The sequence below is a fragment of the Drosophila montana genome, unplaced genomic scaffold (genome assembly GCF_035044405.1).
Source record: "Drosophila montana isolate Dmon_TW-CO22-7 unplaced genomic scaffold, ASM3504440v1 contig_2481_1, whole genome shotgun sequence".
Lineage (NCBI taxonomy): Eukaryota > Metazoa > Arthropoda > Insecta > Diptera > Drosophilidae > Drosophila > Drosophila montana.
Genome location: NW_026997351.1, coordinates 1,077,711 through 1,093,140, shown reverse-complemented (window position 1 = coordinate 1,093,140; position 15,430 = coordinate 1,077,711). Strand labels below are relative to the sequence as shown.

The 15,430-nt window shown below is 42.0% G+C and overlaps 1 protein-coding gene across 1 annotated transcript in view; it reads right to left on the bottom strand.

Moving 5' to 3' along the window:
- Lim1 (LIM homeobox 1) overlaps positions 1–15,430 on the bottom strand; it is a 63,345-nt gene that overhangs the window by 24,973 nt on the left and 22,942 nt on the right. The gene's annotated exons all lie outside the window — the stretch shown is intronic.

Genomic DNA, 15,430 nt, shown 5'->3' with positions numbered 1-15,430 from the left:
TTTAAATGCGCTCTGCTCTTATTTTTGTTTTCTTTATTGCTGTTGTTGCTGAAATTGATACTAAGTTGCGCCTTTACCCAACAGCCCTTGCTCCTGTTCACTTCCCTGCCCCTGGCTCTTTCTCTCTCTCTCGCTCTCTCTCTCTCCCTAGCCCCATAACCATTGTTTTCGTGTCTCTATTGTTGTTGTTGTTGTTTTTGTGTGTGTGTGTGTTTTATGTTATTCTTTCATTTCAACGCGCCCTCAAAAGGGTCGCTAAAGGTGTCTCAAAGACATGCAAAAAACAAAAACAAAAAAATTAAATAAAGCAAAATGGCGTCCCATAAGAGATATGAAAACTTTTGCATAAAAAGTGTTGCCCATTTATAAATAGATAGCAAGACTTTGTGTGGCACCACACACGTGAAATCTGAGCTAAGACCGGGAATAATTGTCATTTGTGCATGCTTAGCAGCCAGTAAAACGTTTAAGGATATCGCTCTAAGAAGAATTTGATAAAATTTGAGAGAAAGCAAAGTATTGATAAAATTGTAAATGAGAGAATTAGAGAGAAGATGTACATAAACTTCGCCTTTATGAGAAATTAAAAGTTGTGTGATTCAGTGGGTCACCATTGTGTACATGAAACGTTTAAGGATGTTGAACAACGAGGAATTTGCAAAATATCAAGATAACGGTAAAAAAGCTTCTACACTATATACATATTAGACGTTAATTAAGATAGATAGAGAGGGGAAACTTCCATGAGAGAGAGAGAGAGAGAGCGAGAGACAGAGAAAGCGGAAGCAAGAGGGCGAGAGGGAGATAAATATGCTTGGTAGGTACATTATTGACTTATGAGACGCCAGGCATATTTTTACCTAAGAATATCTTGCAATTCGCTTCAACGCAATTCTTTATATCATTTGCTTATGCAAAAGTCTCTGTGGCCCCTTCCTCCGATCAGAGTAGGCGATTTGGTGGCTCGCGTGTGTGTTCGAAAAGTTGTTGTCATGCGGCTTAAGATCGAAAGCCAACAACAACGTTAAAAACCAAACTGAATAACATTCGTCTGTCACTTTGTCAGTCAGTTGGGCTGTCATATGGCCACAGAGTCGCACCGCAGCTCGCTCCGTTTATTTAATCCGTAAAAAGATCTGTTTTACAAATCCCTGGCGGGCTGAGCGAACCGGGTTCAGTTCGCTGTACCATAATCTAGGCGCGCTGATCTCTGATCTATGATCGCGTGGGCAGGTAGACGACAACAGCGACAACAACAACAAAAACGACAACAACGACGACAATAATAATGGCAACAGCAGCAGCAGCCACAACAATTGACTGTGGCCCGTTCCCGTTGCCGTTCCCGTTCAAGTTCCCAATTTCGTTCCCGATACCGATACCGATCCGGTCTGGCTTAGGCTCCGCTTTTCGACACTTTGTTTGGCACGGTTTAAGCCAATTGTTAATCGCCTGCCGGGAACCCGAACGGGCCCAGCGCAAGGGGTAGCAGGCCGCGGACCGAAGGCCCAGACCATGGGCATGCCCATGGCCATAATCCCAATTGACAAAAGTCAACAAAGCGCATCAATTCATTTGCAATTCATGCAGATGGAGATGGGATATGTTGTTGCTGCTGCTGCTGCTGCTGCTGCTGTTGTTGGCCTTGTTTCCTGCCTGCTGTGTGTCTGTGTGGTCCTGGAGCCTGTGTTGTCAACAATTTGTCATGTGAGCATCGAGCTGTGCTCTGGGCGTGCCTGTGGGCGGCATTCAATAGCAATAGCCAGCTGAGAGTCGTGGCATAACCAAGTCGCAATTTATAGAGTCGCCAAGAAAAATGTGTCTCAAGCTAGTACAAGTAGTTTGCGTGAGGCATGCGATATTATAAACTTAATCAGATTCTTAGGCGCAGTCCACGATAGATGTGTCCCAGTTATGGAGGGAAGTAAATGGCCACAAAGATTCGGGTTGGAATCTCAGATAGATAGGATATTATCCCAAAAGTAATATTTATGATAATTATAATTAAACTAAAATATGTTTATAATAATAATAATCAAAATAATTTGCAATAAATATATATTAATAATTTAATAAAATTAATTAAACCAATATTTTATATTTATAAATATTTCAGATTATATTAATATATGCTTTATACTTGCTCAAGCGATGATATCTTAGTATTTTACTAAGGATAGCAGCGCTTAGAACTCTTGTAAAAACTGTGTTGAACTAGTTCCAGTTTTTACGCCATTTTGTATCTAATTTCATTGACTTGTCTGACATTTGCTGTGTGCCCTGCATTTTCCAATTTTCCCAGCGGCCTTCAGGCAATATTTTCACATTGCGTTGTTATTGTTTTTGCTTTCTTTGCTGTTGCTGCTGCTGTTGTTGTTGTTGTTGTTGTTGTTGTTGTTGTTAGTAGTCTGATGCCTGTCAAACATATCAATTTCAAAGGGAACAACAAATTTTCCTGCACACACTCACACTCACACACACACTAAAACACACTCACACTCGCAGGAGCTGATATTCGTATTGCTCGTTTTTTTTTCTTTTGGCCCATTGTTGTTTTTGTTGCGGTTGTTTTTGTTGTTGTTTATGCATAAATTGTCTGTCAGCGTTTTTGCCTACATAGATTTTTGACATATTTCTGTGATGGATTGCAACACCTGCGTCCCGTCGCCAACCCGCCAGCTAGCCCATGCCCCCCTCTCCGTTAGAGGCCATGCAGGAGGAAAACAATCGAAACAAAGCTTCTAAAATATAAATCACAGTCAAATTTGTTGGACAGACTGCTGCTCGTTTTGTATTGCAAATTTATGTGTGCTATAAGTAAACGCGAACAACAACAACAGCAGCAACAAATCGATTAACACATAAACGAATATGTATAATATGCAAAAATATTGCAAGGCAAAGACTAAGAGATTATATTCAAAAAATGTTTCTTAAACGATTTGCGACACTAATAAATAAGTCGCCCGATACGCAGGCCCATAACTCTCGGGCGCGAGTATTTCGAGTATTCGCATAGCGTATATCGAGTATTCGTGCTTTGTTGCTCTTTATTTATTTATTTGTTTATTTATGCTCATTGCGTTTATCATTTGTGACATTTGCATAGCGCCGGCGGCGGCGCGTGGGCCGCTCCCGGAACGGCAAAAGAAACGCCCGTGAAATTGTCACAGCCTGCTGATTTTTATGGCTGCCGAGCTCGGCTCCTGCCCGCCCAGTTGGGCCGCAGCTCGACAGCCTCTCCACAGTAACCCCTCACTCCCGCCACTCCCCTCACCCACAGTTGCCCGCTTTTAAAAACTGCAGCGTCTCGAGCTTTATGTGACTGTAAAAATCTGCGCAAATTTATGCGCAAATGAATTGTGCATTTGATGGCAGCTGCTGATGCGAGTGCGAGTGCGAGTGCGAGAAGGGGCAGAGAGGGGAGAGCGGAGAGCGGGCAGCGAGCAGCGAGCAGCAGCCCACTTGGTAGCAGTGGCAAGTAGCAGTGGCAGCATCACGACTCTGCCTGTAAGCCTTGCCACCAAATGCGTCCGGCAGGTGGCAAAGGTTGCCGCAGAGTCGTGCAGCTGAGATTTGTGCAAGCCAGCGGCCAGTTGTGTGCTTGGTGTGGAAAAGGGCAACCAATGGGTTTTTCATATATTTAGGCGAGAATATAAGAACAGGCTAACTAAAAAAGTCATAAGAACTAACAGAAAATCAACAATTTAGTTATTGCCAATATAGTTTTCTTTCTCTTTAGCTACTTGGTGCGATACGTAATTCTTTCTCTTGAGCAACCTGTTTCTCTATTTATTTTGAAATTAAAAAGAAAACTTCAAACATTGTTCAATCAACAAAACGTTAAATTTTATATTTGAAAGCAATTTCCATAAAATGAAAAATATTTTTAATATCAGGAGTTTTTGTTTTTAAAAACAAATTTATGTTATTTCGAATAATCTGTACAACATACAATTTTTTCAGAAATACTTTCAAACATCTCGTAAATTGTTCATTAATGTCGCTGAACATTTAAAGGACATAATCGATATATCATTTAATGCATTCATTTGATTAGTTCTTATGCAAATCCTCAGCTCAGTTTGTTTAAAAATTGTTAAAAATGAACAAATTTTGAAGCATTTGATTCTATTGCCGCTTTATGAAGCAGTAAACCGATTCAGAAGTTTAACGACAGCTTTTGCAGTTATCGAGAACATTATGGTGCATATATTCTACACCTTTGCAACACTATTTGCGTCTTACTTTTTGGCTAGCCCAAGCAAATGCTGTGCCCCACATTCGTTTTCGTGCCCAAATTGGAAGTCATCATATCTGGTCATAATCATAATAATTAACGTTTCGATCTCCAGTTACCAGTCTGAAACTCAAATCGAAAATTGCGTTCGGGCGCAAACTGCAAGAGCCATGAAAATGCATTTGACCCACTTTGCGGGCAAAACGACCCACTCAAATGGCTGACTGGCTCGCTGACTCCCTGTTCCCTGTTCCCTGCTCCCTGCTCCCTACTCCCTGGCTCCCAGACGCCCTGACTGACTGCTGACTGCTGACAGTTGTCGTTAACTATTTTGCTTGTTGCTGTTGTTGTTGTTGAATTTGTATTCGTGTTTGAGGCTTATCAGCAAAATGTGAGTATTTCGATTTTTCTAGTGTTGTAAACTGACTCAGAGATCGACTGGCGGGCGGATCGCTGGATCGAGTCACACGTCAAGAAAAATAAAACTGAGTCACAATTTGGGGAACGGCTGCAGTTGCGACAGTTGCCAGTTGCCAGTTGCCAGTCGCTAGATTTTCATTTAGGCAAATGACTCATGCCAAATAGAATGAGTTAAGAATAGTTGAAAAAAAAAAAACAACAAACTGGTCATCTCACCCTCCGGTTACCTATAATCGTAAGTAGTTGTTATTGCTGTTTCATTTATAGCCGCTATTTAACGTTTTTTCAAGCGAAAAACTTTATTTTCACGCGCATTACAAGCACCTCAAAGTCGAAGTCAAGTCTGAAAAAGTTAACCTAAAAAAAATAAAGAGTCCAAAACAAAACAAAATGAAGTAAAATAAAATAAAGGTTTCCCCAGGTCTCTGTGTCTCTCTTACTCACTGTGGTAAAAGCCCATTAAAAATAGCTTTAAAGTGGCTGTAAAAATAAAGGCAAACTACAAATAAAATAAACATAAAATGCGCACCAAGTGCGGGCCTCAACAGCCCCAGCCCCAAGCCCAACTCCAAAGCCAAAAGACGCAGCCGCAGCCAGACTGTATGAAAGTGCGCCCGAGCAGGGACAGGTGAGCGCTTTGTAGAGGCGCAACTATAACGAATATATGTATGTATATGCCAGAGTGCATTTGTATGTGCGAGCGACTAAAATGTGCCAGAACGGTTCAGGAATGAACAAAGCACACATTGCAGCTAAACTATCTATACATATTTATGCCACAAGATCATGTTGAAGCCTGCTTAGGCTCTCAAGAGGGTCAATTTCTTGCGTTCCGCTTTGCAGCGCATTCGCAAACGTTGCACTGACTGCACGAAATCAACAGTAAAAGCGACTCTCTTCACAAATAATCGCATATTTATCCATATGATTTGTCGGGTTTGTCATGAAGATTAGTTGCAGCTATAAAAAATAAAACTATATAAATAAACAGCGAGAGAAGCTAGAACAATGCCAAAATCCAAATGCCAGACAGGCCGTTTTGCATAGCTAGTAAAAAAAACTATGAGAAGATGAGAAAAACGACAATAAAGGAAAAAAACAAGTGCTCTGAATATTTGCTGTTTGTGACTGGGAAAAAAATGAAATAAAACAAGGACAACAAGAAAAGCGAATATCCACAAATGACAGCAGCACAGGCATACGAGTGTGTGTGTGTGTGTGTGTGTGTGTGTGTGTGTGTGACGAACAACAACAATTATAATATCAACAAAAACAGCAATACACACATACACACACTCGTACACAGCTACAGCTTGTCATTCAGTCAGCGATGCAGGCAACCGCAAAAAGCAGCCGCAGCGTGTAAAAGCCCTCAACTGAAGCCTCTGCGAATGTCAGTGACTGCACACACACACACATAACACACACATAACACACACTTAACACACACACATCACACACACATACATCATATACACATACACACACACACAGCGTTGTGCGTTGTGCTTGTCAACTGCCTGTCAGTCAAAACTAGCAAACTAACATGAGCCAAAGAAACAAAGCTAAAACTTTTGTTATATACACATACACATACACATATGCATACATGTATATGATGGATATAGTTCAGCCTCCGTTTCTTACATCGAACAAAAAACGAAATACCGATAAGATGTGCTGTGAACTTTGCTTTGGTCTTTAGACTTAAAGCCTTAAAGCCTTAAACCAGCACAAGAATGTTGGCCCCCTTCCCGTCCCTGCGCCAAGGATTGTTGTATTTTATTTATGGTAACGAGCAGCAGCAGCCGCAGCAGCAGCAGAGCTGGAAAAGCAAACGCAAAACGATGGGGGGGGGGGGGGGAAGAAATGAAAGAATTTTCAAAATCGATTTCGTATTTTTCGCAATTCTAAGCTTTTAGCCAGCTTTGTGCGGCCTTAAGCCAGCTTCATGCTACAATCCTGCAGCGCAAACCCCACACACACACACACTCATACACACACACACACACACACACACAGACACACATACAACGTGCTGTCCACCTCATCGCCTCACCGCCTTCCACACAGACATTTTGTGCACAAAGCTCTGCACATTTCCGTTTCCGTTTTGTATACATAACCTCAATTCAGCATTTTGGCATAGCCAGCACGAAGCGCACGTCTTCACCAGCGCCCCGCCGCACCCCTGCCGCATGCGACCAATGCTCTGCTCTCGATTTGAACTCTCTGTCAAGCCAGCCCACAAAGCCCAACGCCCAACGCCCTACGCCCAATCCCCGCATCTAACCGACCACCCACCCACCCACCGACAACAGCCTTACGAACGCCACCTGCAGCTCTGGCGCTTTGCGTGCTTTTGGTTTCGACAGTTGGATTTGTGCTGCGACCTCAGAGCAACCCCCAATCCATACACACACGCACACACACACGCACACAGGGACGCTTACTTTATACTCCGCTCGCAGCATCCATGGCCACACAATTCTTTTGTTTCGTTTGGTTGAGTTTCTATTTTTTGCTGCTTCTATTGTTGTTGCTGTTCTCGTTGTTTTTGTTGTTGTTCCCGTGTTGTTTTCTTAGCCAGCCGCCAACACCAAATCCGCCAAACCACCCTGTGGGGCTTAGTGCTAGCCCGTTGCAGCCCCCTTCCCCGACCCGAAGTGGGCCCACTTGACGCCCTGTTGCCCCATTCCCTTTTGGCAGCTACCCCAGCGCAGTGTCTAACACGATTTCTCTGGCTCGCGCGCTCTCCCTCGCTCTTTCGCTCTCTCTTTGGCTTACTCTTTTTTTGGCGCATTTCTCGCGCTTGTTGACGCTGTCTCGCTCTGGCCTTAGCCGCCGGCCCGCCTTTTTTTTATTGTTGTTGTTCTTGTTGTTGTTGTCGCAGTCAACGTCGCAGTCAACGTCAGCGTTTATCTCTGCGCTGGAGCCTCAGGGTTGTTGCTATTGTTGTTGTTGTTGTTGTGGGTTGGGGAGCGGCAGGGGTAGGGGGCTGCGCCATGTTTTCAGCGACAGTCCACGCACCAGTGGCGCCCTCTGGCGTCTCGTGCCATTTCTTTTTTTTTTTTTTTTTTGCCCTCTGTTGTGCTTTACAAAATGGTTGCCCATGCTTGAAATATGACACGATTACACGTTGCCCGTTGGCGCCTGGCCAGGCAAGGGGGGCGGGTCGATGGGCTGGTTGTGCTGGGGTAAGGCCTTGGGCTTGCCTGACTAGCAAAGCAAAGGAACCAAAATAAAAAAAAAACAAAATGATAGCCTGGGCAGTTTACACGCCTCGCATGCTCGTAAATCTCACAGTCATGTCTCTCAACTTGGCTTAAAGCAAGGGAAATGTGTCCGAAAGCGAACTTTAAGCTTCATTTTTCGTTGTTGCAGCCAAATCTGCGGCATTTTTAATGCGCGCCGAAGACAATGCAACAAATACATATGCTAAATAAGCTCCACTTACTGCAACCCTTTATTGGCTGTGCCTTGCAGTTAATTGCCACTCAAATTTTGATTGAAGATAAATGGGACAAGAAGCGACAACAAACAAACAAACAAACAAACAAACAGATAATAAGATCTCGCTCTGCTTCATGTTGTTCATGAGTCTAATGAGTATGGGCCGGTTGGCTGTAAAGTTCAGTCAGTCAGTCAGTCCCAATCTATAAAGTCTCGAGAGTCGTTTAAGTCGCTTTGTGGGTCGAAAAGTCGCTCTAGTTTTAACGCCTCAGCAAAGGCAACGGCAACGGCAACGGCAACGGGCTCGACAATGGCCTCGTAATTTGCCCTGGCACATCATCAACAAACACTTTGATGGGCCACTCGCAATGTTTAGACACTAAAATGTTGTTGCTTTTCTTCTTGTTGTTGTTGATGTGTGGTGACCCTTTGAATGCTTACAAGCTGTCATTAAGCGCAAGTCGTTGACAAACTCCCATAAACAATAACACACAGCACTAAACCAAGCCAAACTCAACTCGAATTGAACTGAACGGAGCTGAGCTGAGCTGAACTGAACTGAGCTGAACTGTCGTGTCGCACGAGTCATATAAAATGAGTGCCCGTAACATAAGGACAGGTGTCGAATTGCAGTCTAGGGGCGGGCCAGCGCATTCAGTTATTAATGGATGAGTCGGGCGAGAGTGCAGCAGACACATATCGTTAACAAAAGTTAATTGCAGATAAAAGAAGCTCACATCTAAATGACTGTAGATATGTGCAGCAATGTGTTCAGATAATTAGCCGAAGGCAGAAATCGAATTAATAAAATGCCTAAATGCTCATACATTCATGGATTCACTCGCATTGCATTCAAGTGTATAAAATAATGTTACTTCACATTTACCATGAAATGCCTCAGGCCTCAGCAAGTAAGCAAGTGTATTCATTGTCAGACAAATCTTCTAAAGATTCACTCCAGTGCACTCGCGCATTTCTTTAGTCGTTCATTTGAACACATTTTGAACAGACAAAACAAGTGCATGTATTTTCAATACTTGAATACAAACTAATTCAATTGCACAAAACAAGTACTCCGATTATTCAACAAACTCTCAAACATTTACAAATGCATTCAAAATAGAGGAGAACATGTTTTTAATCTTTGTGAATATGCATTCAGGTGTCGATTGATCACAACTGAACAACTATGAATCAATTGTGTAATCAACAACACACAAATGCGAATGAGTTAATGCGCTTTTAATTACTTTAAGTACACTCAAAGCTCATCTTCTGCATGCGAATGAATTCAAATGTACTCAACATTCAAATAGTAGATTTCAAACTGAATTTCACGCACTTATTCACTATATTATTTATTCATTCATTCGAATAGTCGACGAGTACTCACTTGATTTACGACTGGCAGCAGAAAAAAAAGAAGAAAATGGCGACACTTCCGGTTGCCGCTGCTCACAAATCAAAGCGCCCTTTTATGTAAAATAGTTGGCAACGCGTGTTTAACCAAATGATTTACGAATGCGTCTGGCATTAGATATGACAAGTGGGCAGCCGTTGCCCAAAAGGGGGCGGGGCTGTGTGTGAACTTATCGCTCTAGCAGCATCGCTCGCAAGCATTTAATTTTTTTTTTTCGTATTTTCTTTGCCTCAAAAAATAGCCGCAAATTTACTGTCGAAAAGGCACAAAAAATATACCGAAAAAAGTACAGCAAAAAAAATTAAATGAAATAAAAATATTAAAAAAATAGTAGATATATGCGAGAAAAGAGGTTTCAGCTGGCCCGCCGGCTGCTGAGTTGGGTTCGGTTGGGTTCGGTTGGGTTTTCGGTTTTCGGTTTTGGGCCTGCGATGCTCTTGACTCTCTCATATATAAAGTAACCCAAAGAGTCATAAAAATAAAAAATAGCCGAAGTAAATGTCAAATAAACTTTAACGGTTTTTCTTATTTTACTTCTCTTTTTTTCCGTTGTTGTTGTTGTTGTTGCTCATGTGTGTTGCCGTAACCAACACATGACTGGAGGCGACTGGTCAAAGGGTGGGCACACGCAAGGTGCCCATAAACTTTTTTGAAGCAATGACCAAAAAAAGAAAACAACGAACAGCGCTCCAGTCGGGTAGGCGCGACTAGGAGATACCCTGAGCCCAGTGCCAAGCTGCCATTGCAAACATTCTGGCTGCTTTTCATATACATATACGCACCATGCCCCATGCCCCATGCTGCTGTGCTTCTTCTACCCTAAGCCTCACATTTTGCAAAATGTGCTTTGATAACTCGGGCGTTTATTGTCCGATCTTTATGAAATTTTCAGGGCTTTAGAGAGACACCCTAATGTGTGTAAGTACCAAGGCCCAGTGCTATACCTTTAAAAATACCTGATAAGGAGGAAAGGCATACGATAAGTGAAATATTCCAGATCTATGTACACTCTTCCAGAAACTACACTCTAAATGTAGCATCTCTAGCTCTTATAAGCCCCGATATGAGGCCAACAAACGTAAACTACAAATCGATATATATCGATTTCGATTTGAAATGGGTTGAACTATCGATCATTTAAAATCAAAACCTTATTCAAGCGGGCAATAGCCGGATCTACGTCTTCGAGATCGACGCACAATCTGATGAAGAGACAGAATCGTTTCGGAGATGCTTTCATCGGCCTGTTACATACATTCGCACATAACCATAATACCCCATTCAACCATTTTCAATGGGTTCAGGGTATAAAAACCGCCACATAAAATACAACAAACTGACCGAAACGAGCAGCAGCAGCAACAACAACAAACAGTTGCTGCCACAGTTGCAAAAACTGAAACTGCAAATAAAAATAGTCCCCCAACGGTCAACAGCAACAACAACAGCCACAGCCCAAGCAAGGTGGTCCGGGAAGGAAGAGAGAGACAGAGAGAGCGGGAGACAGCTAGAGCGAGAGAGAGTGTGAGAGCCACAGAACCACACATAAGCCACATACTATATATTATGTGCACCGCCAAACGACAACCGTAAATCTGCGGTATTTTTCATGTGGCCATGGGGCAGGCAACAACAACAGCAACAACAACCACAATGGTCAGTGGCAGCCGCCTCTGGGCCAAGTTGGTAAGCTGGAAGCTGAAAGCTGTAAACTGTAAGCTGGCCGAAAGGGTCGGCTTGAACTTTGGCAGTGCCTTTGCGGACTCTTTAATGTGGGCAGGACACGGCCTTAAAGAGACACAGCAGCAGCAGCAACAACAACAACAACAACAGCAACTGCTGGCCAAGAAGATATCTTTGGCAGCCTTTTCTGTTGGTTAGATTGGAGCTGAGAGTCGCAATTGAAGCTGGTCACATGCGTGTTTGAACCTTCTGGCCAAGTGGGCGTTAGGGCCAACAACAAACAAATGACAACAGCAACAACAACAGCAAAGGGGCCGAACATTTTGGTTTTTTATTTATTTGTATTCTTATATTTATATTAATTTGCTGGGCCTGGGCCTCGGAGCGAAGTTTATTTAAGTGCAATCACAATTGGCCATAACACACACACACACACACACACGCATGTCGATGTGTGAGTATGTGTGTGTGTGCATAGCATTTAAATGTGCCCCAACGAGAACAATAGACAAATGGCCAACAACGCATTTTCTTGCCAAAAATTTAGGCGACAATAGTTTCGTGTGTAAAATACCAGATAAATGGGGTCTTATCATTTTTACAGTCAAGTAGCCGAGAACTGCCCGAGAAAGTGTTTCATATTATGTTTATGTGCCTGCCAACATAAAATCGCTGAAGGACATTGGCTTAAAGCTGTAAGCTGTTTAGAGCGAGGCCTATTGCAAGCTTATTTCATTTGTAAAAGTGATATGTTATGATGTGACGCAAATATAAAAAAAATAATACTAAAAGAAGAGCTTTTAGCACATAAATTAATTAAAGTGTGCGCTATAGCCATATGGAAGAATAATTTTAAAGCTTGCAGCAGTAACTGAGCTTATTATGAATTGCCTTAAAGATTAAGCTCTTTTATGCGTTTCAGCGTCAAAATGAAGTTTTAGCTTACTTGCGTGCGTGATATATTTCCGAGAGAGGGAAAACGTTTAACTTTTAGTAGTAGCCGAGCATATTATAATTAGCCTTACACACCGCATAGCACGTAAAGCTTAAATGTGCTTTCAAAAGCTCTTTTAGGTAATGTCGTGTCTAAGAAAGGAATCACTTTCAAGCCTTTAGTGCCAACTGAACTTATTGTAATTTTCTTTACACATTGCTTTAAGCTTCAATGTGCTTACAAAAGCTCTCTTCACGCCATTTTGTGCAAAGAAAATAAGATTTAGCCTACTATCGTCAGTGTTAGATCTGACAAATGATTTACTATTAAGTTTTAAGTGGTTATTATTAGCTTTACATATTGCGTATCACTTATAGCTTTAATGTGCTTTCTTGTCAATATAAGCATAATCAATTTTAATTGCTATCCTTTTTGTCTAGTTCTTTAACTCTTACGTTCTTTCTTACCCATTCTCCCTCAAACTCTCTTTCTCTCTTTCTCTCTCTTCTCTCTCTCTCTCTCTCTCTCTCTGTCTCTCTGTTACTTTCCCTCTAACTTTAATAGAGTTTGACATAGTATTTGGTTTTGTACTTATAACAACAACGATTTACTTATATATGCAACACAATTTATTCCTAAAGTTTAATTCCTCTTCATTTTTGCGCCTTTGTGATTTCTTATCATCGTGGCTTATCACTTGCTCTCTCTAGTTCACTTGGCTTTTCTAACTCTAAATCTCTCTCTCTCTTGCTGTCGCTCTCATTCTCTCTCAGTCTCACGCTCTTCCTATCATACTCGCTTTCTTTCGTTCATAGCCTGTTTCTCCGTCTCCGACTGCAGCAAAATTGTTGTCATATAAATTATGTAGTTTTTGTTGCTGCTCTTCTTCTACGTCTTTTTATTGTTTATCACCCAGCATACAGTTTAATTTATACGACTAGCCATAAATTCACGCTCGGAACTGCGTCAGTTTTTCATTTCATCATATGTTTTTCTTCTTCTTTTGTTTTCTTGCCTTTTATATGAATCACGCTTGAATTTACGTTAAAGTTTCTCATTTTGCCTCATTTGGCTGTGCGGCGTATACGCAATTTGCAAAGTTTAACCATTTTTGGCCGTGTCCACACGCATTTTCCGACGGCGTTTGTGTTTTTGCGAGTTGCATTTACCGCGTTAAGTGAAAAATCCGTTGCACGTAATTAACGCAATTAAAATCAAAACATTAATGACCTGCGCTCGGCTCCAGAACGTCGACGCTGGCGTCGGCGCAGCCGTAAGCGTTGGCGTCAACGGGAACGGTGACGGTGACGGCGACCGCTACGTTGACGCTAAGGCGCCGCCACAACACACGCATACACACAGCCGTAGCAGCAGCGGCAGCGGCAACGACAGCGACGTTGACGCTGTAAACAATTTGGCCAAAAAAAGAAATTTCAAATAAAGTCAAGCCAAAATATTCTCGCACAGCTGCTTAATGTTGTTTAATTGCGCTGTGCGTGTGTGCGAGAGTGTGTGTGTGTATGTGTGTATGTGTGTATGTGTGTAAAGTACAATAAAGCATGCCTACTTTTTGGGGCAGCAGGGGCAAAATTTATAAAACGACAACAAAACAAAAAGGCCACACACAAACGCAGCCATTTTGTGGCTGAGCACAGGGCAAATATTTTTGCGCTGCCAGCGTCGGCAGCGACGCCGCTGCGCAGACGCCAGAACGCTGCGCCCCTGCAACGTGTGCAAGTGCGCAGCTGCCAGGAGAAAGCTTACACGTCTTTCACACTCTCTCTCTCTCTCTCTCTCTCTCTCTAGCTTACGCTCTGGCTGTCTCTTTGTCTTGTTGTGGAGGAATGCTCTCAGTCGCAGTCGCTGCTTTCCCCTCGCAATAGCGAGCAGCGGCAGCAAAAATGGTCGCGTTGAAATATTTAACGCCGCTAAGTATGCTACGAAAATATATCCCAAAAGCCACCGCCAACAACAACAACAACACGCAGACAACAACAATTGCTGTAAAATTTAAAATTATTGCAACAACACGAAAAACAAAGATGATGAAAATGAAAATATTTTGCGACAGCGAAGGAAATGCGAGGCGTTGCTGCGTGTGACAGCAGTCACCGGCTCTGCCTGTATGTGTGTGTGTGTGTGTGTGGGAGAACGTATACGTGTGTGTGTGCAGCATTTAAAGCTTTAATTGGCCCCCATAATTATGTCGCTCTGCAGCAGCAAGAACAAAAACAACAGCACGCATTAAAGCGCAACCTTTTCACGACAGCCGCGACACTTGAGCTGCTGCTTTGAGCCATGCTTGGATACACGTTCACTTTGCAGACAATTTGAAGGCGTTAAGCGGGCAAGTTGCGTCCCCTTTTAAAGGCAAAGAAAAGTGGAAAATTATTGCCACACAGTTCAAGGGAAAGCTGTGAGAGCAGCGAGCATGCAGCTTGGGAAAGAGAAGGGATACAAACGGGCGAAAAGAAGCTGCGCCTATATGAGGATTGGGAAAAGGAAAATGGAAAATTTATTAATTTAAAAGTGTGAAACTGAAGCTTAATAAACTTCGCATCAATGTCACAACAGTTTTCAACTAGTTTTAAGCCAACCGACTAGCTAATTAGGCGACCCAATGAGCCTGAAAGTATACAAAGTCCTTTTGGTGAAATTTGGCTTTCAAGGGTTTGTTTGGAGGTTTCATATGCCAGCATTAACTTATCTAAAGTTCATTAATATAATACATATAAATAAATTTCATCTCCTCCTCCCACACATAACATATAGCTTAAGCTGCCAGTGTTAATTAATTATATTTTTCTTAATTAACAACAAAAAAAAGTCCACTCAACTAAAAATAGAATTTCAAGTGCAGCAAGGCCACAAAAAATCAAAAAATCTGCTGCAAAAAATCCAAACAATATATACTGTTTATTAAAATAAGTTGTATTGTAAGTGTTGTAAAACGACCCAAGCACATAAGCTAAGCAAACAAACGACACGTTAAGCTTTGAATAGTGTCTGTTGTAAGTGTTGGACAACAACAAAATAACTAATTAGTTTACTTATGTGTGGTTAAAAGCTACCATAAGTCAAGCATTTGCTTATTTTGTTTTTTCAAAACTGTCAAAGAGCTAAATATTGTTTGGCTAACTCTGTTTAATTGTGGCATATTGCTTTGCTATATCCATTTAAATATGTGTCATATATCCAAATGAAAATTAATTTCGTGATAAAAAAAAACATAATTTAGATATAATTTCTGTTAAGTCACAACGCACAGGTGCGGTTTAAA